Source organism: Thalassophryne amazonica, chromosome 18, assembly GCF_902500255.1.
Source record: "Thalassophryne amazonica chromosome 18, fThaAma1.1, whole genome shotgun sequence".
In the NCBI taxonomy this organism is placed as follows: domain Eukaryota; kingdom Metazoa; phylum Chordata; class Actinopteri; order Batrachoidiformes; family Batrachoididae; genus Thalassophryne; species Thalassophryne amazonica.
The window spans coordinates 54,265,494-54,287,778 of NC_047120.1; the positions used below are offsets into that span (position 1 = coordinate 54,265,494).

The 22,285-nt window shown below is 43.7% G+C and overlaps 1 protein-coding gene and 1 long non-coding RNA gene across 2 annotated transcripts in view; one reads left to right on the plus strand and one right to left on the minus strand.

Moving 5' to 3' along the window:
• LOC117530937 overlaps window positions 1-14,953 on the minus strand; it is a 94,133-nt gene extending 79,180 nt beyond the window's left edge. Inside the window, exon 1 of the long non-coding RNA XR_004566485.1 lies at window positions 14,894-14,953. This is a non-coding gene — a long non-coding RNA (uncharacterized LOC117530937). The remainder of the gene's footprint in view (window positions 1-14,893) is intronic.
• The window catches only part of LOC117530936 (ankyrin repeat and fibronectin type-III domain-containing protein 1), a 322,495-nt gene that overhangs the window by 169,690 nt on the left and 130,520 nt on the right, over window positions 1-22,285 (plus strand). The window lies entirely within an intron of this gene.

The window sequence follows — 22,285 nt, forward strand, 5'->3', positions numbered from 1 at the left end:
TATATATATATATATATATATATATATATATATATATAAACAAACACACACTAAAAAGAAAAAAAAAATCACACTTTTGACAATAAAAATAACAATAATACTGTGATGGTCAAGTGGATAAAGCAATGGCATGCTAAATCCTGAGGATCCTTGGTTATTGTTTTCTCTCTCTCTCTTTGTGTACCATTTTTGTTCTGTTGTGTTGAGATATTTTAGTTTACTGATTAATCTATATTGTCTTTGCTTGTTTTTGGGTGGTTTTTTTTGTATTTGTTGTTATATATATATATATATATATATATATATATATATATATATATATATATATATACACACACACACACACACAATTCCAATGAAGTTGGGATGTTGTGTAAAATGTAAATAAAAACAAAATACAATGATTTGCAAATCCTCTTCAACCTATATTAGATTGAATAAACAACAAAGACAAGATATTTAATGTTCAAACTGATAAACTTTATTGTTTTTGTGCAAATATTTGCTCATTTTGAAATGGATGCCTGCAACAAGTTTCAAAATACCTGGGACAGTGGTATCACCTTCTAACAACACTCAAGCATTTGGGAACTGAGGACACTAATTGTTGAAGCTTTGTAGGTGGAATTCTTTCCCATTCTAGCTTGATGTACGGCTTCAGTTGTTCAACAGTCCGGGGTCTCCATTGTCGTATTTTGCGCTTCATAATGTGCCACACATTTTCAATGGGTGACTGGTTTGGACTGCAGGCAGGCCAGTCTAGTACCCGCACTCTTTTACTGTGAAGCCACGCTGTTGTAACATGTGCAGAATGTGCATGGCATTGTCTTGCTGAAATAAAGAGGGACGTCCCTGAAAAAGACGTTCTTTGGATGGCAGCATGTGTTGCTCCAAAACCTGGATGTACCTTTCAGCATTGATGGTGCCATCACAGATGAGTAAGTTGCCTACGTCATGGGCAACAACACACCCCCACACCATCACAGATGCTGGCTTTTGAATTTTGTGCTGCTAACAATCTGGATGGTCTTATTCCTCTTTTGTCCGGAGGACACGACGTGCATGATTTCCAAAAACAATTTGAAATGTGGACTCATCAGACCACAGCACACTTTTAAATTTTGCATCTGTCCATTTCAAATGAGCTTGGGCCCAGAGAGGACGGCGGCGTTTCTGGATGTTCTTGATGTATGGCTTTTGCTTTGCATGGTAGAGTTTTAACTTGCACTTGTAGATGTAGCAATGAACTGTGTTAACTGACAATGGTTTTCTGAAGTGTTCCACGCCGTAAGATCCTTTACACAATGATGACAGTTTTTAATGCAGTACTGCCTGAAGGATCGAAGGTCACGCGCATTCAGTGTTGGTTTTCGGTCTTGCCGCTTACGTGTAGAAAGTTCTCCAGATTCTCTGAATCTTCTGGTTATATTATGGACTGTAGATGATGGAATCCCTAAATTCCTTGCAATTGAATGTTGAAAAAATTGTTCTTAAACTGTTGGACTATTTTTTCACGAGGCTGTTCACAAAGTGGTGATCCTCTTCCCATCTTTGCTTGTGAACGGCTGAGGCTTTTGGGGATGCTCCTTTTATACCCAATCATGACACTCACCTGTTTCGAGTTAACCTGTTCACCCGTGGAATGTTCCAAACAAGTGTTCTTTGAGCATTCATCAACTTTCCCAGTCTTTTGTTGCCCCTGTCCCAGCATTTTTTTAAATGTGTTGCAGGCATACATTTCAAAATGAGCAAATATTTTCACAAAAACAAAAAAGTCTCAGTTTGAACATTAAATATCTTGTCTTTGTGGTGTATTCAGTTGAATACAGCTTGAAGAGGATTTGCAAATCATTGTATTCTGTTTCTATTTACATTTCACATAAGGTCCCAACTTCATTGGAATCGGGGTTGTATATATTTATATTAAATGGTAAATGGGGTGGGTGTTTATAAGCTTTTGCTTCTGTCTACACCCTTTGGGCTGCACAAAACTGGGAAATTGTTGAGATTTTTTCTGTGCCGAATAAATTCATTCATTCAAATCCTAGACAGACCAGAAAATTAGTAAGAGCCCTTGGGAAAGATCCTTAATCCCCAAGTTGCTCTCGGTGTGCAGTTGAGGACCTTGCATGGTAGCACTCTGACATGGATGTGGTGTATGGGTGAATGTGAGGCATCATTGTAAAGTACTTTGAGCTTCTGTTTCAGATGGAAAAGTGGTATATAAATGCAGTCCATTTAATAATATTAATAAACCAATAATGAATATTTATGAGTTCAGTGGCACGAATATTTCATGAGAGAATGTAAAAACAGTCATTATTTGTTTTATATAGTGGCTAAAATAGATCCTTGTCATTTGATATTTTATTAATTTCTAAACAACAGAAAAGGGACTTAGATTTTGGTGTTCCACTGCTGCTAAAAAGTCCAACACAAACTTTAAATAGGAGATGTGTAGTCTGGTGATGCTGTGCACTGATTTCGTACCCCCCCCCAAAAAAAAGAGTCGGTGTTGTTCCAGCGAAAATTCACATCAGCTTCTCATCTGAACAGCTCTTCATTGCATCCAGACTGCTTACAGCGGAGTGGATTTGTGTGTGTGTGTGTTGGAAGAACTAGCACTATCAGTTAGCTCAATCAAATCGTCGTTGTCCCGTGTGCACCTGGTGCGCTCACACAAAAGGGATGCACTTGTGCGTGAGTGTACTACCAAAAAAAGGACTGTATTTCCTCGGGGGGGGGGGGGGGGGGGGGGGGGGGGTCAGTGAAATTTGTCCAGCTTGTCATTCTAACTTCCTGCTAACAGCTTCCAGACGGCTTACAGTGCAGTGGATTTGTTTTGTGTGTGTGTGTGTGTGTGCGCGCGTGCGTTGTTTGTGCATAGGTGTGTGTGCGCAGAGTGCAATGGTACCAAACATATGGAACCAAATTGCACTCTAAATGCAATTTGGTTCCATACGTTTGGTACCATTGCACTCTAAATGCAATGCAACACAAATGAGACGAATAATTCATGTCATGTGACATGCAAAGCACCAATCAGATGATAAGGATCCACTCAGCCGTTATATAATTATTTATATTGGACTTTGCCAGGAGTTAAAGCAATAAAATAAATTCTGACAATAAAAGAATAGTGCAAAATAAATCAAATCAACAATTAAAGATCTGATAATCCAGAAGAACAGTGTAATTTATACTCTGGAAAATGTGGGACGCAATGAAGTTTACAGTATGTAAGAAAAAAAACAATACAGACTGCAGGAAAGACAGAAGACATGAGTGTAGAGATATTTTGAGGTGTATCCTGGGTGTCTGGTCCTGGCTAATGCCCTCTTCAGTGAGGTGGAATGGAACATAATCTCCCATTAATACAGGAATGAGTTGAATTTAGCTCTGTCTGCCTGCACGGCTGGCTTGGCCAGCCCCCCGGCTTTCCATGAAGTGTGGCACACAACACTTACTGAAAAGCTCTGTGCCGTGCTCCGGCATGCCACACCCTCCCGACACCCCCAGCGCTCTCCTTTGTTCTCTAACTATAGCTACAGCCATGCCAAGGCCTCCTGACTTAAATATTCCACTATAAAACAAGTGATAGTGAACATGAAAAGCGCCGAGCACTGGTAGTTGACTGAGCCGCTAAGCACATGCAGCAGTGTGCACACACGCAAGCAGCGTTACATGCATGTGCACACGAAGAGATACGTCAAGGTATAAGCACACACACACACGTGAGCCACAGGTGCGCCCGTTTACACAGACAAACATGCACACAATGCGCACACCAAATCTTCCGCCATTCTGCATAAACATACCAACTGTAGAATAAAAAAGGAAAGTGCAGACAGAAAGGGATGAGAGGCGTAGAGACGTGGGAGTGGAAAAATGATTGATCCGTTTTAAGGGTCCCATAAATCCAGCAGCTGATGTCGGTGTAAAAGGGGGCATGCCTGTCTTTCCTACCTGGCAACCCGTCTAGCCATCACAACAGTGATATTTATACTGCCCCTCTTACCGTAAGACCTTGACAAACCCTTCACATGTCCGGAATGGCCATAGGAGTGACCAAACATTACTGATTTCGAGCGTCCGTAGCCACAGTTTCGCTCCTGTGCGTTGATAGTTGAATGGAGTGGGTTTACAACATGAACGCGCTGATTTGTGAATGTAGGTATTATTGTCTGCGTGCTCGAGTGTGAGTATGGCTATTGATGAATGGTGAGGGCTTTTACAGTAAACTGCACGTAACCAACTGTGTAGTGCCTGTACTGGGGGTGGGGGTGGGGGGGTGTCTATGTAAAGCTTGCCTGTCTCTGGAGCTCCCCGGAGTGCCCAGGCAGCCACGCACCTTTGACCAGGACTAGGCCCCCTCCGGCCTTCTCGCACACAGATCTGTGCGGGCACCCCCCCCCCCCCCAACTCTCCCTGGGGTGACATGAGCCCACCAAGGCAACTACTGACACTCTAGTTCTCCCCGTCTCTTGTACCATCCACTCCACACAGATGTGGCCAAAAGCCAGGGGACGCCACTGTCAGGACCTGGGTGTGGGGAGGGTGGTGGAAGATGTGTGTGAGTGCGCACATGTCTGTATATGGTGGTGGGGAGGGGGTGTATCCCCAGACACAAGTTGCTCAGTTTTTTAGAAAGTCTGTAGCCCACCCAAGAGGAAAAAGTAGGAGGAGGTGGTGATGGGGGTGTGGGGGGGAATCGAGGCCTTGGGGAGAACAAAGCCTTATTTCAAACTTGCCGAAAACAGGGGTCTTTATGCTGTGATGCCTGGGCCCCCCTCCTATGTAGAGAGATGTTATCGCAAAGATGCAGTGTCCACCTCGCCATAGGGCCGAGGGGGGCGGGTGCATAGGCCTCCAGTGTTACACTAAGTACCCTGGGGCACTGACCTCACTAATGAAATCTCTCTTGGCTGCCGCTGCCCACTACTGTACCCTCCTTTGTCTGGCACACACTGATCTCTCACTCTATTTGTCTGTCGGCCTTTCTGTAAGCCTGGCTGTCTGGCTGCTAGCATCAGTCGCGTGTATGGCAATCATATGTTGTCTGTTTTGACAGCGTGCGTGTGTGTTTTGCTTATTGTTAGTCCATTCCCACATTGTAATGCTTTCATATTTTATCTCCAGCCTTTGTCTCTGTGATCCAGCTCTTAGAGTCTGAGTGTCGCTCTCTGACATTTATGTATATATGCACAGCTGCCTCCTTAGCTCACTTTGAAGTGTCTTCCTAATGTACTGTCCGGCTGTCTCTTATAGAGTTGTTGACTTTGAAGATTTCAGCTATCTCAGCAGGGAAGCGTCTTCTTTTAAGCTCATTGTGGCTTTTATACGTGACCTTGAGTTGCATTTTAAAGATGTTACGAACAATATGTTCAAGGAGAAGTGGGAATTTGATTTTGTGAGAAGGAGATCGGGAGAAATGGCACAATTAAAGTAGATGCCCCACATTCCTGCGTGGAGCCGGTGGCCTGGGGATAGGATTTTCTGTTTTCCTGACAGCTTGGAAATCGCACCACTCTCATGCTTGATCCTCGTCTCAACTTCCAGCTTCTTCCCAAAACCAAAATTTTAAGGATGAAAGTGATATTGATTTAGTGGAAAGACTAGGCGTAACCTACTGACAGAGTCATGAAATGAATTTAAAGTCTCTTTGCCATAACATAATAAATGTGTACTGTATTTTCTGGAGTATAAGTCGCACCTGTCAAAAAAAAAAAAAAAAAAGCCTCTTGATGAGGAAGAAATTATATATAAGCCGCACCGGAGCATAACTTTTTTCTGTATATGGAATACACTTTTTAACCCAAGGTTTCTTTGGGGGAGACTTAAATTCTAAAAATAAGTAAGCTCGACAAATAAATGAGTGATGGACTACATGTTGGGTGTTATTTGATGTAGACTGAACAATGAAAAGTTTAGATGAATACAAGACGCAAAACAGAACAGCTGATTTTTGCAAGGAGCCCTCAGCTTGTGGTGTGCCATATGCAGTCTTTTATATTGCAAAAATAATCCAGATCGACAAGCAAACATGCGATTTACAACATGTTTGAATAACAGAAGACATCAAATGGACTCGGGTTGCTGATCCACAGCTTTGGAAACACTACAATAAAAACATGAGTCAGTTTTTAAAAATCAGCTCTTGAATTTAAGATTTTTGTGCATTTTGTGTACTTTTATTGTTGGAATTTCTTTTATTTTGTGGGTTGATTCTTGGGAAAGCCCTATATTAATTCAGTCATTTTCTATACCCGCTCACTCCAAATCGAGGGTCACGGGGAGCTGGAGCCTATCCCAAGAGTCATAGGACGTGCGACGGAAACACCCTGGACAGGACGCCAATCTGTCACAGGGCCATATAGACAAACACAGTCTCTCTCTCTCTCACACACACACACACACATATTGTCAATTTAGATCTGTATTCACCAATTCATCTAACCTGCATGTCTTTGGAAGTGAGAGGAAGCCTAAGAACCCAGAGGGAACCCAGGCCAACACGGGGAGAACATACATACTCCCCACAGAAAGGCCCAGGTGGGAAACAAACCCATGACCTTGTGTGAAGCAACAGTGTTAACAACTAATCCACTATGCTGCCCAAGCCCTAAATTAATGGATATTAACAAATGCACGATTTTTCAGTATATAAGTCACAGGACCTCCCAAACAAACAAACAAACTCTGTGACTTATACTCCTAACACAATATCTAAATGTAATATTATTGTCTACGTCCTAGCATAACATTTAGTAGCTAGCTCTGTGATCCTGTTGAGCTTTATACAGTCATCATATAGGCCAGATCCTCCAGCCTCCAGTTGATGCTGCTAAGCAGTCACTGGTCTTTTAACCCACCGGTCAGTCAAGGGGTGTGGCGTCCCTTTGAGGCACGAAGCGTAGCAAGCACAATTCCACAATGCCCACCCCCTAGAGAGCCAATGTGGAAAGTTTGCTTTAGCACCCTGTGGGTTAGAAGATGAAAGAGCTTTGGGATGACATGGGTCTATGATTGGGGGACGGGGGGAGCTTAGAGTACGGGGGCTTATATCTCTTTATCCTGTCTGGCATGCTGTGGCTGGGCCCGACCCACATCAGCTGTCCACTGTCCTCCGGCTGCCAGTCCAAAGCTGGCCTGTCTGCTGATGGATTACCTGGTCGACCAAGTGGACCTCTTCATCTCCCTTTGCTTTGCTTTATTCTTCTTTGCGCCCCTCACCTGAGCACCCCTGCATGACCCCAAGGTGCAGTTATAAAAAGACAAAGGCTTCTGAAGCCTGGGCGATGCACAGTGGGGCGGTATTTGGGTATTGGCAGGGCCTTGTGGGGAACTGCTGTAGCGGTGTTTAAAGGGGCTAGCCAGGCTTAGCTGGCGGCTGGTGGTTATTGATTCAATTTGAGATGCTCTTATATCCGCAATCCGCCTAAGGCCGGTGCACATGCTAGCTTCCTCCACTGGGCCCTAATCCCTGCTGGTTATAAAAGGAATATGCCTTTGGTGGTTGAGGAGATGCTCTGAATGCCTGCACTGCAGCAGAGGAGGCATCTGTCATGTGTATGTTTGGTTGCGTCGGCACCGGGATCAGAGGGGCTCGGCATGCTGGCTGCAGGTTTTAGCTGGTGCTGAGAGCTAGAATAGAAAACAAGCCGACGTACTTTTGGTATGTACTCACAATTTGCGCTGCTGTTGGTATTCACATTTCCTGTTTTAACATGCATGGATAATACGGTTTAACGGTCAACTAAGAAAAGCCAACTGGCACATTTGAGCCACCCAGTTGTGTAATCATACGTTCTCTAATTGGATGAATTTCACGGAAAAAAACAAACAAAAAAGTTGATGTCAGCTGCTGAAAGCGTGCAGTCAGACGGGAGAATAAATATGACAATATGTACGTTTCACACTTGTTGGCGTTCTTGCAAATGGACACGTCCACCTTCTTGTCTACAGGAGAGTGATTTAAAGAATATGAGTGACAGGCACCAGAAGAGAGTGAGGAGCAAAGTTTAGAGGTTAATAAGAAGACCAACAGAGGCTGATGGATGATGAAAGAGTGATTCAGCTCTTTTTTTTACCCCCCCCCTTCCCCTCCCTCACTTTGTGTGTTTATTCTGAGATTGTAATTTGTCAGTGGCGGAGAGCCACTCTCTCGACAGCGATGGCCAGCTCCGTGCGCAGACAGATGGAGCAGCGGCCCAAAAAGACACAAATAGAGATGAGATGGAGGGGAAGGTGGTGATGGTGGGTGGGTGGGTGTGGGGCGGGGGACCGCTAGGTCCAGCATCCCACGTTTGATGTCGTTCCCCTGGGCCTCATCCGCCCTGTAACCTCCCTGGATGGTGCTGACAGATGGAACTTTGAGTCACAAAGCCACTGGGGACAGTGACATAAAAGTGAAACAGAAGGAGGGACAAGTGTGAAAGATGAATGGAAGGTGATACATGAAACATCATGAATAGCCAAACCACGCTGCCAGTTCATTCATTTATAAAGGCACAGCTCAAGTTTGATCTACATTGCTTTGAATACTGGTCAGCTTACTAGATATTAATTCAGTATTTAATATCGTAAAGGCAGCAGGGCTGCAGAGTTTGAGAGGAATTTGATCTGATCACTACATTAGATTTGTGCACGAGTACAACTGGTAGTTGAGGAGCTCCTGCAGCATAAATTGTGATGCAGTGGTTTGCTAGAACCTCAGACGGCCACTAGAGGTTGACAAACTGCTGTGACCGACCGCAGCCTCATGCAGCCACCAGCCACACTGTGTTACAATGCCATAGTAGGCAAACAGGTGCGACTTTGAAAAGAAAACCAAATTATTTTAAAATCGCAAGCTATTAAAAAAAAATCCCAGCTGTAATAGTCAGAGCTCTATGGGGACAGTGTACAAAGTAATCCCATAAAATTAATAATCCTTCATTATCCATAATCAAGGTAAAGGTTTTGTAATTGTTATTTTGGATTTTGAGTCATATCACCCAGTTCTTGCCCTTCTCTGTGCAGCTACTTAAATCCAGAGTTGGATTTGATCTACTTTCATGCATTCTAAATACTTTTGTGTGCCCAAACATCTTTTATTGCCACAGTTACACAAAATTGTTTCACGTGATTTTTATTAAGTTGTGTATTTTTGTTTTCTTTGCATGCTTTGTTCAATAAAACACCATCAATTAAGCGTTCAGTACTGCCCATTTACTTTTTATGTCACAGTTTCAATAAATCTGCTCTCATGTCTCTAAACTTTATTTCTGTCCACTTTGCTGCTCTCTTGTTCCTTCACTCATTTTGCTGATATGAAGCACCTGCACAATTACCCAAGCTGTAACCAATCCTCTTGATGAAGGACTCCATATATATTTGTCCATTTCAACCAGCTGGGGTTTTGTTGTTTTTGTTTTTTTTTTGGAGGGGGTGTGGGCTCCTCTTTTTAGCTATGTTTCTGAAGTTGCATCTGAATGTATGGGTCTTTTTTAATTCAGTTGAGTGCCATTTATTGTTTGTTGTACCCTTGCAGTATTTTTTTTTTTATCTGTTTTGGTTAAACTGTGCCTTCCCATCACTCTTGTGCCTTTGAGACCAGTCCTGAAACTGTATGATAATGTTTGACCTATGATCTTTTTGTATTTAACATCCAGGGATGTGAAATTGAATATTTGTCATTTGTCAGCGACCTCTGTTTTTATAATCATAAATGAAGGAACACACCATTAGACAAACAACAATAACTGATAAATGGACTACATTTATATAGCGCTTTTCCATCTGCATCAGACTCTCAAAGCGCTTTACAATAATGCCTCACATTCCCCCTGATGTCAGGCTGCGGCCATGCAAGGCACTAGGGGATTAAGGACCTTGCCCAAGGGCCCTTAGTGATTTTCCAGTCAGGCTGGGATTTGAACCGAGGATTCTTTGGTCTCAAGCCCAGTGCGTAACCACTAGACCATCACCTCCTCAAACACTGATTGGTGACAAATAGTGCCTAGAAGAACAAAGACTGTGAGGAAACATTGATTTTTATTTATTTATTTTTAGGAAGAGGAACATGTTTAATCCAGGAGGTGCCCATGAAGACAACAACCATCATAAAGAATGTGCAAAAATTACCACGAGTTACAAGGTGTATTGCATGAATGAGAGTTAGCTGTATGTGTTTACAGATCATTTTTGCTGCTTCCTACCCATATGGTGGAAACCAGGATGCCCAGCAGCTGTGTTTCAACTTCAGGCCAAGGGGCAGGTCAAGTTTAGCTTCCCCGGCATTCACAGCCTACAGTCCATTTAGCCCCCTGTATTATACTGTATTTGTTTGGCCTTTCTGATTGCTGCTGCAAGCCCCGTGGAATTCAGAACACTTATGCACAGTTGTCATTGCAGACTCGTTCCACAGCTTGCACTTAGTAGGGACATGTAGGGGTGCGTGTGTGTGTGTGTGTGTGTGTCTCCGTTGTTCTTATCACTGGATGAGAGCTTGTGTCAGTGAGTTCAAGTATTCCTTACAAGTTGAAGTCAAAGAGCAGCTGTTTGTTTTTGGTTACATACAGTCCTCTTGCTCTCTCTGTGTGACGTATCTGTACAGTCTCCAACATCTCTCACTTTCTGCCACCATTCAAGCTCTTCTCCTTGTCTGCAGATTAGAGAGCTGTACTGAACCAAGAAATAAACTAAAACCTACAACAGCGTTGCCTAGCTGATTTAATTAAACCCTACGTACCGGCCCGGGCTTAGCGCTCACATGATGCAGGACTACTTTGTGTTCCAAGGGTGAAGAAAAGTCTGTGGATCAAAGAGCCTTCTCCTGCCTCGCCACTGTCTTATGGAATGGTCTCCCAGCATCGATAAGACGAGACTTAAGACATTTCTTTTCTCACCCCTGTGGTTAGCATATTGTGTTAGCATCCTTTTTAACTCTTTTCATTTTTACTCCTTTATTTTACTTTTTTGATCTTTTAATTGTGTTTATTTAATATTTTGTTTTTAAATTGTTTTTGAATTGTATATAATTAATGCAGTAGTGTTCAGAATAATAGTAGTGCTATGTGACTAACAAGATTAATCTGGGTTTTGAGTATATTTCTTATTGATACATGGGAAACAAGGTACCAGTAGATTCAGTAGATTCTCACAATTCCAACAAGACAAATCATTCATGATATGCACACTCTTTAGGCTATGAAATTGGGCTATTAGTAAAAAAAAGTAGAAAAGGGGGTGTTCACAATAATAGTAGTGTGGCATTCAGTCAGTGAGTTCATCAGTTTTGTGGAACAAACAGGTGTGAATCAGGTGTCCCCTATTTAAGGATGAAGCCAGCACCTGTTGAACATGCTTTTCTCTTTGAAAGCCTGAGGAAAATGGGACGTTCAAGACATTGTTCAGAAGAACAGCGTAAATTGATTAAAAAGTTGATTGGAGAGGGGAAAACCTATACGCAGGTGCAAAAAATTATAGGCTGTCCATCTACAGTGATCTCCAATGCTTTAAATTGGACAAAAAAAACAGAGACACGTGGAAGAAAACAGAAAACAACCATCAAAATGGATAGAAGAATAACCAGAATGGCAAAGGCTCATCCACTGATCAGCTCCAGGATGATCAAAGACAGTCTGGAGTTACCTGTAAGTGCTGTGACAGTTAGAAGACCCCTGTGTGAAGCTAATTTATTTGCAAGAATCCCCCGCAAAGTCCCTCTGTTAAATAAAAGACATGTGCAGAAGAGGTTACAATTTGCCAAAGAACACATCAACTGGCCTAAAGAGAAATGGAGGACTGATGAGAGTAAAAATGTTCTTTTTTGGGTCCAAGGGCCACAGACAGTTTGTGAGACAACCCCCAAACTCTGAATTCAAGCCACAGTTCACAGTGAAGACAGTGAAGCATGGTGGTGCAAGCAAGCATCATGATATGGGCATGTTTCTCCTACTATGGTGTTGGGCCTATATATCGCATACCAGGTATCATGGATCAGTTTGGATATGTCAAAATACTTGAAGAGGTCATGTTGCCTTATGCTGAAGAGGACATGCCCTTGAATTGGGTGTTTCAACAAGACAATGACCCCAAAGCACACTAGTAAACATGCAAAATCTTGGTTCCAAACCAACAAAATTAATGCCTTGCAGATGTGAAGAAATCATGAAAAACTGTGGTTATACAACTAAATACTAGTTTAGTGATTCACAGGATTGCTAAAAAAGCAGTTTGAACATAATAGTTTTGAGTGTGTAGCGTCAACAGCAGATGCTACTATTATTGTAAACACCCCCTTTTCTACTTTTTTTTTTTTTTTTTTACTAATAGCCTAATTTCATAGCCTTAAGAGTGCATATCATGAATGTTTGGTCTTGTTGGATTTGTGAGAATCTACTGAATCTACTGGTACCTTGTTTCCCATGTAACAATAAGAAATATATTCAAAACCTGGATTAATCTTTTCGTCACATAGCACTACTATTATTCTGAACACTACTGGTAATTGCCTGTGGCATTTTAAGAACATTCGAAGATAAAAACTATAGTGGGCAGGGTTGGTGGCCAAGCGGTTAACGGTGCTGGTTTCCAGTGCAGCAGGTCCTCAATTCAAGGCCACCCCTGGTCATTCTCTATGTAATGTGGAGTTCTGCCAGAAAGGGCATCCGGCTTAAAACATATCATACAGATTTGGCACTACCTTGGATCTGCTGTGGTGACCTTGAGTGAAAACAGTGGAGAAGCTGAAGGGACTTTACATACAAAGATAAAAATGGCAGTAAACAAGCTATGATCTATTAAAGACATGTAGGCTAGAAAATTGCAAATGTGCTGTATATTCAGTGTCTGAACTGAGGTAGACTACAGTTGCATAAACTAAGATTATTGGCCAGTTGTACCACACGGTAATGTACTAAGAAGACTTACATTTTCTCTCATTTTGGAATTTGTCAAAGGCCTGAATAAACAAAGCACCCACTTTCCATGTTCATCAAGACCCTTGTCCCATTGACTAACCTTGTTTTGGAAGTCAGGGAGCCATGGTAATTGCTAAGGATGGCAACATCTTGGAAAAAAATAATACTCACATGGAAAAGTGGTGGCCCTAAAGCTATAAAAGCCGGTTTGTTGCCAGAGGACCATAGGTTCAAATCCCACATTAGACAAGAAAATCGCTAGGATCCTCAAAGTCTTGCCCAAACTGCTCTCATTGGTATTTGAGCACCTTAATATCACTTTGAATCTGAGCATTCTGAGCATCTGATTCATATTGGGGGGAAAAAGTGCTACATAAATTAAATTATTTCTTCATCTTTATCACATTTTCTTCATGCACTAGCTCTAAGTAGTATGTAGTACTCCCAATGATGATGCAACAGCAGGCTTGGATACCCTGTTTCCCCACCCTTTTCTTGCCTTCTTCAAATCCCGCCCGCCTGAACTGACATGGCACCCACAAGGCCAGAAACCAGGCAGGGGATTCTGAGGTGGCGCCCAGACTCGGATTATTTACAAGAGCAGTAGCACTGCAGAGACTGTGGTATTTCTTCTTTTAAATGCCTGGGATGGAAAGGCATGTTATAGTGTCCACAGAATCCCCCAAGGCTCAGCACTCTCTCTTACTGTTTCTGATTCTGTGTGTGTATGTGCGTGTTGTTTCTGGGTTCTGTGTTTTTGGCTTCTTTTATCTCAGTACCTCACAAATATTTGTCACAATGGGGCACTGGCTTTCAGACAACTTTCTTTCATCTTCTACACACTTACTGACACAAAATCCACAAGTTTCAAAGATGGACTGTGTTTTCTGCTAATTAATTTCTTTGAAATACATTCCAGGCTGTAATGAAACAGTTTAGCCCGATGGTTACCTTTGTTGACTACCAGTAGTCGAACTTACTTAGCCTTTAGTGACAAAGCAAAAAGTGTTAGTACTAAGACAGAGGAGCCTCCCTGCATGAATGCTGATGGGAAACAGAGTATGGAAGTGGGGTGTAATCACATGGATCTGATCCGGCATTGATGCAATGTTCCACATGCCCAGAATAGCCAGCCGTTCACGGATATCTCAGGATGCACAAACACTGTAAATTAGAGGCCTGCAGGTGGTAAAGAGGGATTTGGAGTGAGCTGTGTGTGTGTGTGTGTGTGTGTGTGTAAGGGGTGTTCTGGCCAGTGTGGAGTCAGCAAGGGTCAGATTTGCTGTCTTGAGTATCAGCATCCGGACACTGACGCCAAGCTTGTGAAACAACTTGTCGTTAGCAACAGTGGTGCGATGGAAAAGTCCCCGGTGTGGGTCACACTTTTTGCAGCTACTGTAGCACCTTGGAGAGGAGAGGAGATGGCAAAAGATTAAAGGAAACTGGGTTGGAGAATGAGGGAGCACAGTGGAAGGAGAAGGCTGTACCTCCAAGCTTGGAGAGGGATATGATATGACATGAAAATCCCAGACTATTTGTTTGTCATGCCAACCTGCGTGGTTCTCTGAGCAGCAGTCCAGCTTGGCTGCCTCCTACCTGGTGACTATTGGATTCAGGATACCAAGAATGAACCTGGCACTGACTCCTCTACGTAAATAAACCAAATACTGTGGGAGAGGCGAGGTGTGAAGCAGAGAGTGTTCCTGTCTCCTTCTCTCCTCTGCCCCTGCTCATCAACCACATCAGTGAGAAATCAAATGTCATCCCCTTCTTTTAGTGAACGTTTATCATCCTGAAAACTCCGCACTGATTTGTTTACCACATGAAACTAAAATTACAGGACAGTTAGTGAAAGCGAAATCTCAAAAGCAACACTTCGTGATTGCACAAAAAAAATTCCACTCCTCATAGGTAACACTGAATGTGGTTATCGTGCCTCAGTCATTGTGACCTATTGCCTAATTTTATGCAGGTCTCACTTTTGCCACCAAAATGGCATGGACTCCACTAGACCTCTAAAGGTGTGCTGTGGTATCTAGTACCAAGACATTAGCAGCGGATCCCTTTAAAATCCTGAAAGTTGCAAGATGGTGCCTGCAAGGATCAGTCTTTACACCTGATCTTGTTTCCGGTTCACCAGTTTTCCTTCATTGGGCCACTTTTGTTTGGTACTGATCACTACAGACCAGGAACATCCCACACAAGCTGCAGTTTTGGAGATGCTCCAGCTTAATCGTCCAGCCATCACATTTTGGCACTTGACAGAGTCACTCAAATCTTTATGCATCCCCATTTTTCCTACTTTCAGCACATCAGCCTCTAGAATACATTAACTTAATGCTGAATATATTCGATCCACAGGTGCTATTGTAATGAGATAATTGATGTTGATCACTTCATGTGTTGGATGTCACAGTTCTACAACAATGGAAAAAGTCTGTTGTGAAACTGCCTTATGGTGTCCACATGCTTTGCACACAAAGGGCCGAACATCGCAATAAGCAGGAAGCAATGCAGCACGCATACTTTTTTGACCTTTTGGACAGAAATTGTCCAAACCTTCCCATGGCCAACCCAGTCATGGAACCCACCCTCGATGTTCTTCCCAGTTTTGGATGTCTTTTTCTCCCTCCTTCTCATTCTCTCAGACGGTCTCACAAACACAGCCGGTCATTTTTAATAAATGCAAGAAACTAAGTCTGCTTTTTTTTTTGTCTGGGAGGTTCTAGGAGTGACTAAGCAATGGCGAGTTGCAATGATTTTCTGAAGAGGCCGGGTGAGGGAATGGACTTGGAAGGAGGAGCTGGCCCCCGAGACGCCTGCAAGCCGTCAGGATACACACTGAATTGGCCACAAAAATGAGCCTCTGGCCAGTGCTGGCTGCCCCTCTGGCTGTATATAAATATACTCTTACTCACTCTCACACACACATACACCAGTGGAAAAGTGTGCCCATAGGTGGCCGAGGACCACGTAGAGAGGAAGAAAAATGATGGGAGAAATTTGGAAAAGAAGGTAGAAGTGGAGGGTTGGGAAGTAGTAAATTCATTCATATTTCTTCCTCTCGTTATATTTGTGAGCCAAACCTCACTGGGTGAATCAGTGTTCGTAAACAAGCCGCAATCACACAATGGCGCCTCAAAATCTGCAGAGAGAAATGGGTGCATTGAAGAAGCAAGAGAGATGGAGTGCCAAGAAGGATTCACGCCAGTGTCTTGAATTCCTGGTTAGCATTCGCCAGCGAAACAAAAACAAACAAAAGCATAGATGACATCTGGAGGTGGAATTTGAACTACCCTCATCGTTTTGGCATCAAATTGCAATGCGTGCAAACTTAATATAAAAGAATAAATCATGAATACTGTGCAGTGTTTTCCTTCTGTTTACCAATGTCTATACACTTATCAAAAAATTTACTATGAATATCCAGCCTCCACTGTCTGCTGGGATACACTGCACCTCCTGTGACTTTACATAGGTAGGTGGGTGTGGATGAATATGTGGGATCTTAAGCTAATTGTAAATTAATAAGACCGGTTAGTTCTAAAAATGACTAAGTGGTCCCACATTTACTCTGACATACAGTGTAAATTTAGTCACATATGAGTAAATACACTAATCTTTAAAGGACATGTTGCACCAAAATCATAACAATTTAGATTTAGGCTGTTAGTGACCATCCGATGATACACCGAGATTACTTTGTGCACTTCCGTGACCGGTCTCGACATATACAGCATTCGCAACAAACAGCTGTGGAGACTACCATAAACAAAGTACTCATTTTTCCAAGTGTTTCCCCACAGTGTTTGCGTAGCTTTGAGGAAATGTTCCAGCACAAGGTTGAATGAAATGTAGCTGCTAACGTTAAGACCGGAGCCGCAGATTTATTTCAAAGTTCACGTAAGTGTGATGTCATGTTATGATGACTCATTTTTAAGTGATAACTGTTAAGTTTTGATGCAGTCACTGTAAAAGCAGCAGCTGCTCTCCACTGTGAGAAGACTGTGCACGGCCATTAGTCATGAATGCAGCCCGTTTAAAGCAGTCTGTGCTGGAGGATCAGCTTTGTGCACGCTTATAAATATTATCAATATGACTGTGAAAAATTTAAGAAATACATCTGTGTGATCAGACAGCCTGGAAAAACAGTGGAGAGGTCCATGCACATTAAATAGCATTCTGCTCTGTACACATCAAGATCCAAAGTCTGACAGACTCACAGACTCAAATAAAAATAAAGCCTACCAGCGCCTCTGAGAACAAAATACAAAAGGGGAAAAAGTAAACAGGACACTCACCCACTTGTAGAATGAAGTAAAGTCCACTCCGCCAAAGAAGTCCTCACACAATGATTGCATGTCATTGCCAGCCGGAGAACAATGTGCAGGTCCACTATAAGGCCTCATGCACGGATTATGCAAAATCACCGAACGGAGAATAATGTCTCACAGCAGCTCCTCAAGTTCTCTGACAATTCTGGCATGTTAGATAGAAGGTCCATTTTCTCTTAAAAATAACATATTGTAGACTTTTTCCCAATGTAAGGAATACATCTGCATGTTCAGGCAGCCTGTGCTCATCACACGTCATGGAGACGTTCCACATGTGCATTCCTTGTGGCAGTAAAATAGTGCCATGTGACACAAACAGCAGCGTCACCAAAAATTAGGATCCAAAATCTGACAGACTCTGAAAAAGTTAAGCGTTTCTGGGTGAAGTGTGTTATCTCCTCTCACATCCTCTGTAAATCTGAGCCATCACTTTCAAATGAAGCTCAGAAGCTTCATTATCAGACGTAACACTGTGCGTCTCGCTCTGTCGGCCATCGGATTGTGTCTGATTTTCCTAAGATGCATGTCACATGCCGTGTAAGATGTTTTCTGGAAATGCACCTACCAACTCTCTGACCGAGAGGAATAATTAGCAATAAAATACATCAGTGGCTGCTAATTATTACCACATGTGCACGGATCGACTTAGTCATGAATAATTTGATGTTGTGTTGCTAACTGGAATGTTAAATAATGTGTGACATGTCCTTTTAATAGTTTTTGGTATTTTGCCAAGTCTGGGATGATGCTCTGGTACTGCACATTGCTGCATGCACAGTGTTCTGGAACAATGTTGGGTCTGTGTTGTCAAACAGACAAGCACTCTATCCCCACCTCTTGAAAGTAGCCACTTGCCTGCCACAGGCAGGTGATATCTTATGCATTTCTTTGGCCTTCTACAGTTGCTGGGGTCCTCAAAACTGAGGCACTTGTACGCTTGATCATGTTCTGGGAAATGCATCATATAGCTGCAATGTCATGTCATTCCATTACAATGCAAGTAGTACAGCTCATCTGAGTCTTCCTAAAGATGCACTGACACATGCAAGATTTTGATTCACGCACTTGCACGCATGCTGTTGTGACGTTCCCACCCACTGTGTTACCAGCTGGATGCCGTGCTTTGTTTCACCACCTGCCACGCGCGCTACGCTGGACACTGCGTATATAAAATAATTATTTTGTAGCCGATTAATCATTTTCTATGCAAGTTATCTTTTGAAAACGGCTCTAATCACTTCCTGAATCATAGAAGACCGCTCCAGCGGCATTGAATGAGCTGGAGAAACCATTTGGAGCCATCTTAAAAAGGTAATTATTTGTCATGTTTACATTGTCATGGCTTGTTAAAACAGCTGCATTTTCTTTCCTTCTTGTCTACAGCTGTTAAAGTATGATTGACAGATTTAACATCTCGTTATAATCCTTCAGACGAGCTGCGCTCTGATGCAATCCGCTGACGCAACCACTCACTCTGTTCACTTATTCTTTACTCCACTTGACGAGCTGCATGTCACGCCACGTAGCACGACATTTATGTATGAAGGATTTTTTGAACATTTCAAAATTCTCTTTGTGCAATTGCATGCGCCGGCGCCCCTCTCACATTCAGTCTACACCCGTTAAAGACGGGCTTATTCTCCTGCATGACACAGGTTGTGCAAGTGCGTGAATCAGTCATGCATGTGTCAGTGCACCCTAAGTAACTGTACATTTGATAAGTCGCAGAGACCGTGTAGCAAAGACATCTTGTCGTTATCTTGAGGGAGGTGTTGGTCTAGTGGTTAAGCATTGGGCTTGACACCAGAGAATCCTCAGTTTAAACCCCAGCCTGACCGGAAAATCACTAAGGGCCCTTGGGCAATGTCCTTAATCCCCATGTTGCTCCCAGTGTGTAGTGAGCGCCTTGCATGGCAGCACCCTCACATCTGTGTATGAGTGTGTTTTGGTGAATGTGAGGCATAATTGTAAACGCTTTGAGCATCTAATGCAGATGGAAAGGCGCTATATAAACGCAGTCCATTTACCTTAGTCACTGGTTTGTGTCCAGGTCTCACAACCTCACAGTAACAGTTGAAGCCATTCTCTTGCAAAGGTATTGCCTTCAACCAAACACATCTCTCCAGTGACCTGATGACGCCATAACCTTTTTCCAGGTGTCTCACAATCTCAAAGGCCAGTGTCCACAGACATGAATATTACTGCTGAGATAAGTGACTCCGGGAATTCATTGAAACCAAGTCTTAATCCATGACAGTCGCAAACCATCCTACTTTAACTCCTCACCAACCTTCTCATGTGCATCAGATTCTATATCTGCTTATTCCAAAAAGGTCATGAGGGCTGGAACCTATCCCATTGGTCATTGCGTGAGAGGCAGGGTACACCCTGGAGGGGTTGCCAATCTATCGCGGGCCACATGTAAACAGACACACATTCACGCTCTCACCCATGGTCAATCTAGAGTTTCCAAATCACTTAATCTGCATTTCTTTGAAAGTGGGAGGAAGCTGGAGCATCTGGAGGGAACACACTGAAACACAGGGAGTACATGCAAACTCTGTACAAAAGGCCAGGTGACAAGTGATCCCAGCACCTTCTTACTGTGAGCCAATAGTGCAAACCACTAATCCACCATGTCATGCACATCAGGGCATTGAGTGATTTAAATAACTCTGCATTATCCACAGAGTCAAGGGCTGCCTCCTCACCAACAAAGGCACCCAGGTTGCTGAACTCCACAACACTTTGTCCATGCAAATGTTGAACAGAGTAGGATTCCATAACACATCTGTGATGTACACCAGAATTCACAGGGGAAAATAAAACTCACTCTGTCTCCACTTTACACATGCCTTTGTATAGACCAGAGATGATGTGAAAATTAATGGGCTGCAGTAAAGCACAGTGGTTGACTTCTTGGGTGTGAAGCCATACTGCTCTGGTTGCTGGGACAGAATCCTGTTGAGAGTGACCTTTTGCAGGTACCTTTCCAGCATAAAGAGAAGTGTAATATCCCTATGGCTGTTGCAATCCAATTGATTACCTGTACCTTTCCAGAGAGGTACAAGTACTTTCTTCTAGTCTTTTGAGACGATGCATGTCTCCCAGATGGAAGCAAAAATTGCTTGCAACACAGAGATCAACAATTCAACATACCTGAAGGATTTCCTATTGCTGTTGCTTTAATTACCCTGAGGTCTTTTACCATCTTTGCAATCTCAGGATTTTTGGTTGTAACTGACTGCTGATCAGGAACCCTGGCACCAGAGATGTCCTACATCCTGGCAGGGGTGGTCAGTCTAAATATATTAGAAGCTAAACAAATTTTTTTTTTAATTACAGCTAACTTCAAGGTTAAAATACAGTGTTAAGATGACATTCTAGGCCTTTTTGACTCATTTCCTACTTGCAGGATTAGTCAAAATGGCTGAAGTGATTTTTACTCCACTCAGTGCCAGGGTGGGCATAGACCAAAGAAGAAATATTACATGTTGGAGCCAGTCAGAATAGTGGATCTAGGAATTGTTTGACTAATGCTGAGTTTTTCAAAAATTCATGAGAGGTAAAGTTTAGAGAGGTACGTATTTGGTCAGTGAGGAATTGGTTGGATTTTGTGTTGGGAAGGTGTCGTGACACGGACCCACAACAGGGGGCGTTAATGAACGGACAATGGATAAGCCAAAAAGTAACAATTTAATGTTGTGAATCGCACAACGAAGTACAGACAATAACAATATTGTGGAATGCTAATTATACACAAGGTGTCGTGTGGGCAGGCTCGAAGATAGAAGACGTCTGGCGAGAGAAGAGCCGGATCCCACACAGCTTCCACCACCAACGGATCTGAAGAACACCGGAGCCGCCAAGCCCTGCGCCCCAGGTGGCCACTGTCTTCAGCAGTCAGACCCGGTACTGCTGGCAGAGAACAGAAACAGTATTGATGAGTGTGAGTTCGCACACTCAGTAATCCCACAGTCTGTTCTTTTGGGAGGGAGCACCTCCACCTCCAGTCACACACTCGTGCAGCTCCTGTCTAATCACTTATCTGGTTGGGGTGTGAAGCGAAGCCGTCGCTGATCACACCAAACGCCAATCCCACAGATAAGGAAACACCACAGGAAAATGGCTGCAAAGAAGTTCAGACTATTAGTCAGCGTTAAGTGTAGCAGAGAAATTACCTGAATGGTAGCTGATTTCTCGGCGGGGAGGTGGAGTTGCAGTCCGGCTTTTATGGAGGTTGACGTAGATGAGTGACAGCTGGTGTTGATGATGTGACAGCTGTCACTCCACTGGTTTCGGCGTCCTCTCGTGCTTGAAGCCCGCACTCCAAGCAGGGCGCCATCTGGTGGTGGTGGGCCAGCAGTACCTCCTCTTCAGCGGCCCACACAACAGAACCCCCCCCTCAACGGGCACCTCCTGGCGCCCGACCTGGCTTGTCCGGGTGACGGTTGTAGAAATCGGCCAGGAGGGCCGGGTCCGGGATGAAGCTCCTCTTCACCCAGGAGCGTTCTTCGGGTCCATACCCCTCCCAGTCCGCCAGATACTGGAACCTCCGACCCTTACGACGGACAACCAGGAGCCGACGCACGGTCCAGGCCGGCTCCCCGTCGATGATCTGGGCAGGAGGCGGTGCAGGTCCAGGGGTGCAGAGTGGTGAGGTGTGATGGGGTTTGAGACATGACACGTGGAACACCGGGTGGATCCGCAGTGAAGCTGACAGCTTTAGCTTCACTGCGGCCGGACTGAGGACTTTGAGGATGGGAAACGGTCTGATAAACCTGTCTTTGAATTTCTGTGATTCCACTTGCAGCGGGATGTCCTTGGTCGATAACCACACCTCCTGCCCGGGCTGGTATGCAGGGGCCGGGGAACGCCGGCGGTCTGCATGGGCCTTGGCCCTCGTCCGGGCCTTCAACAGGGCAGAACGGGCGGTCCGCCACACCCGGCGGCACCTCCTGAGGTGGGCCTGGACCGAGGGCACACCGACCTCTCCCTCCACAAGTGGGAACAATGGGGGCTGGTACCCCAAACACACCTCAAACG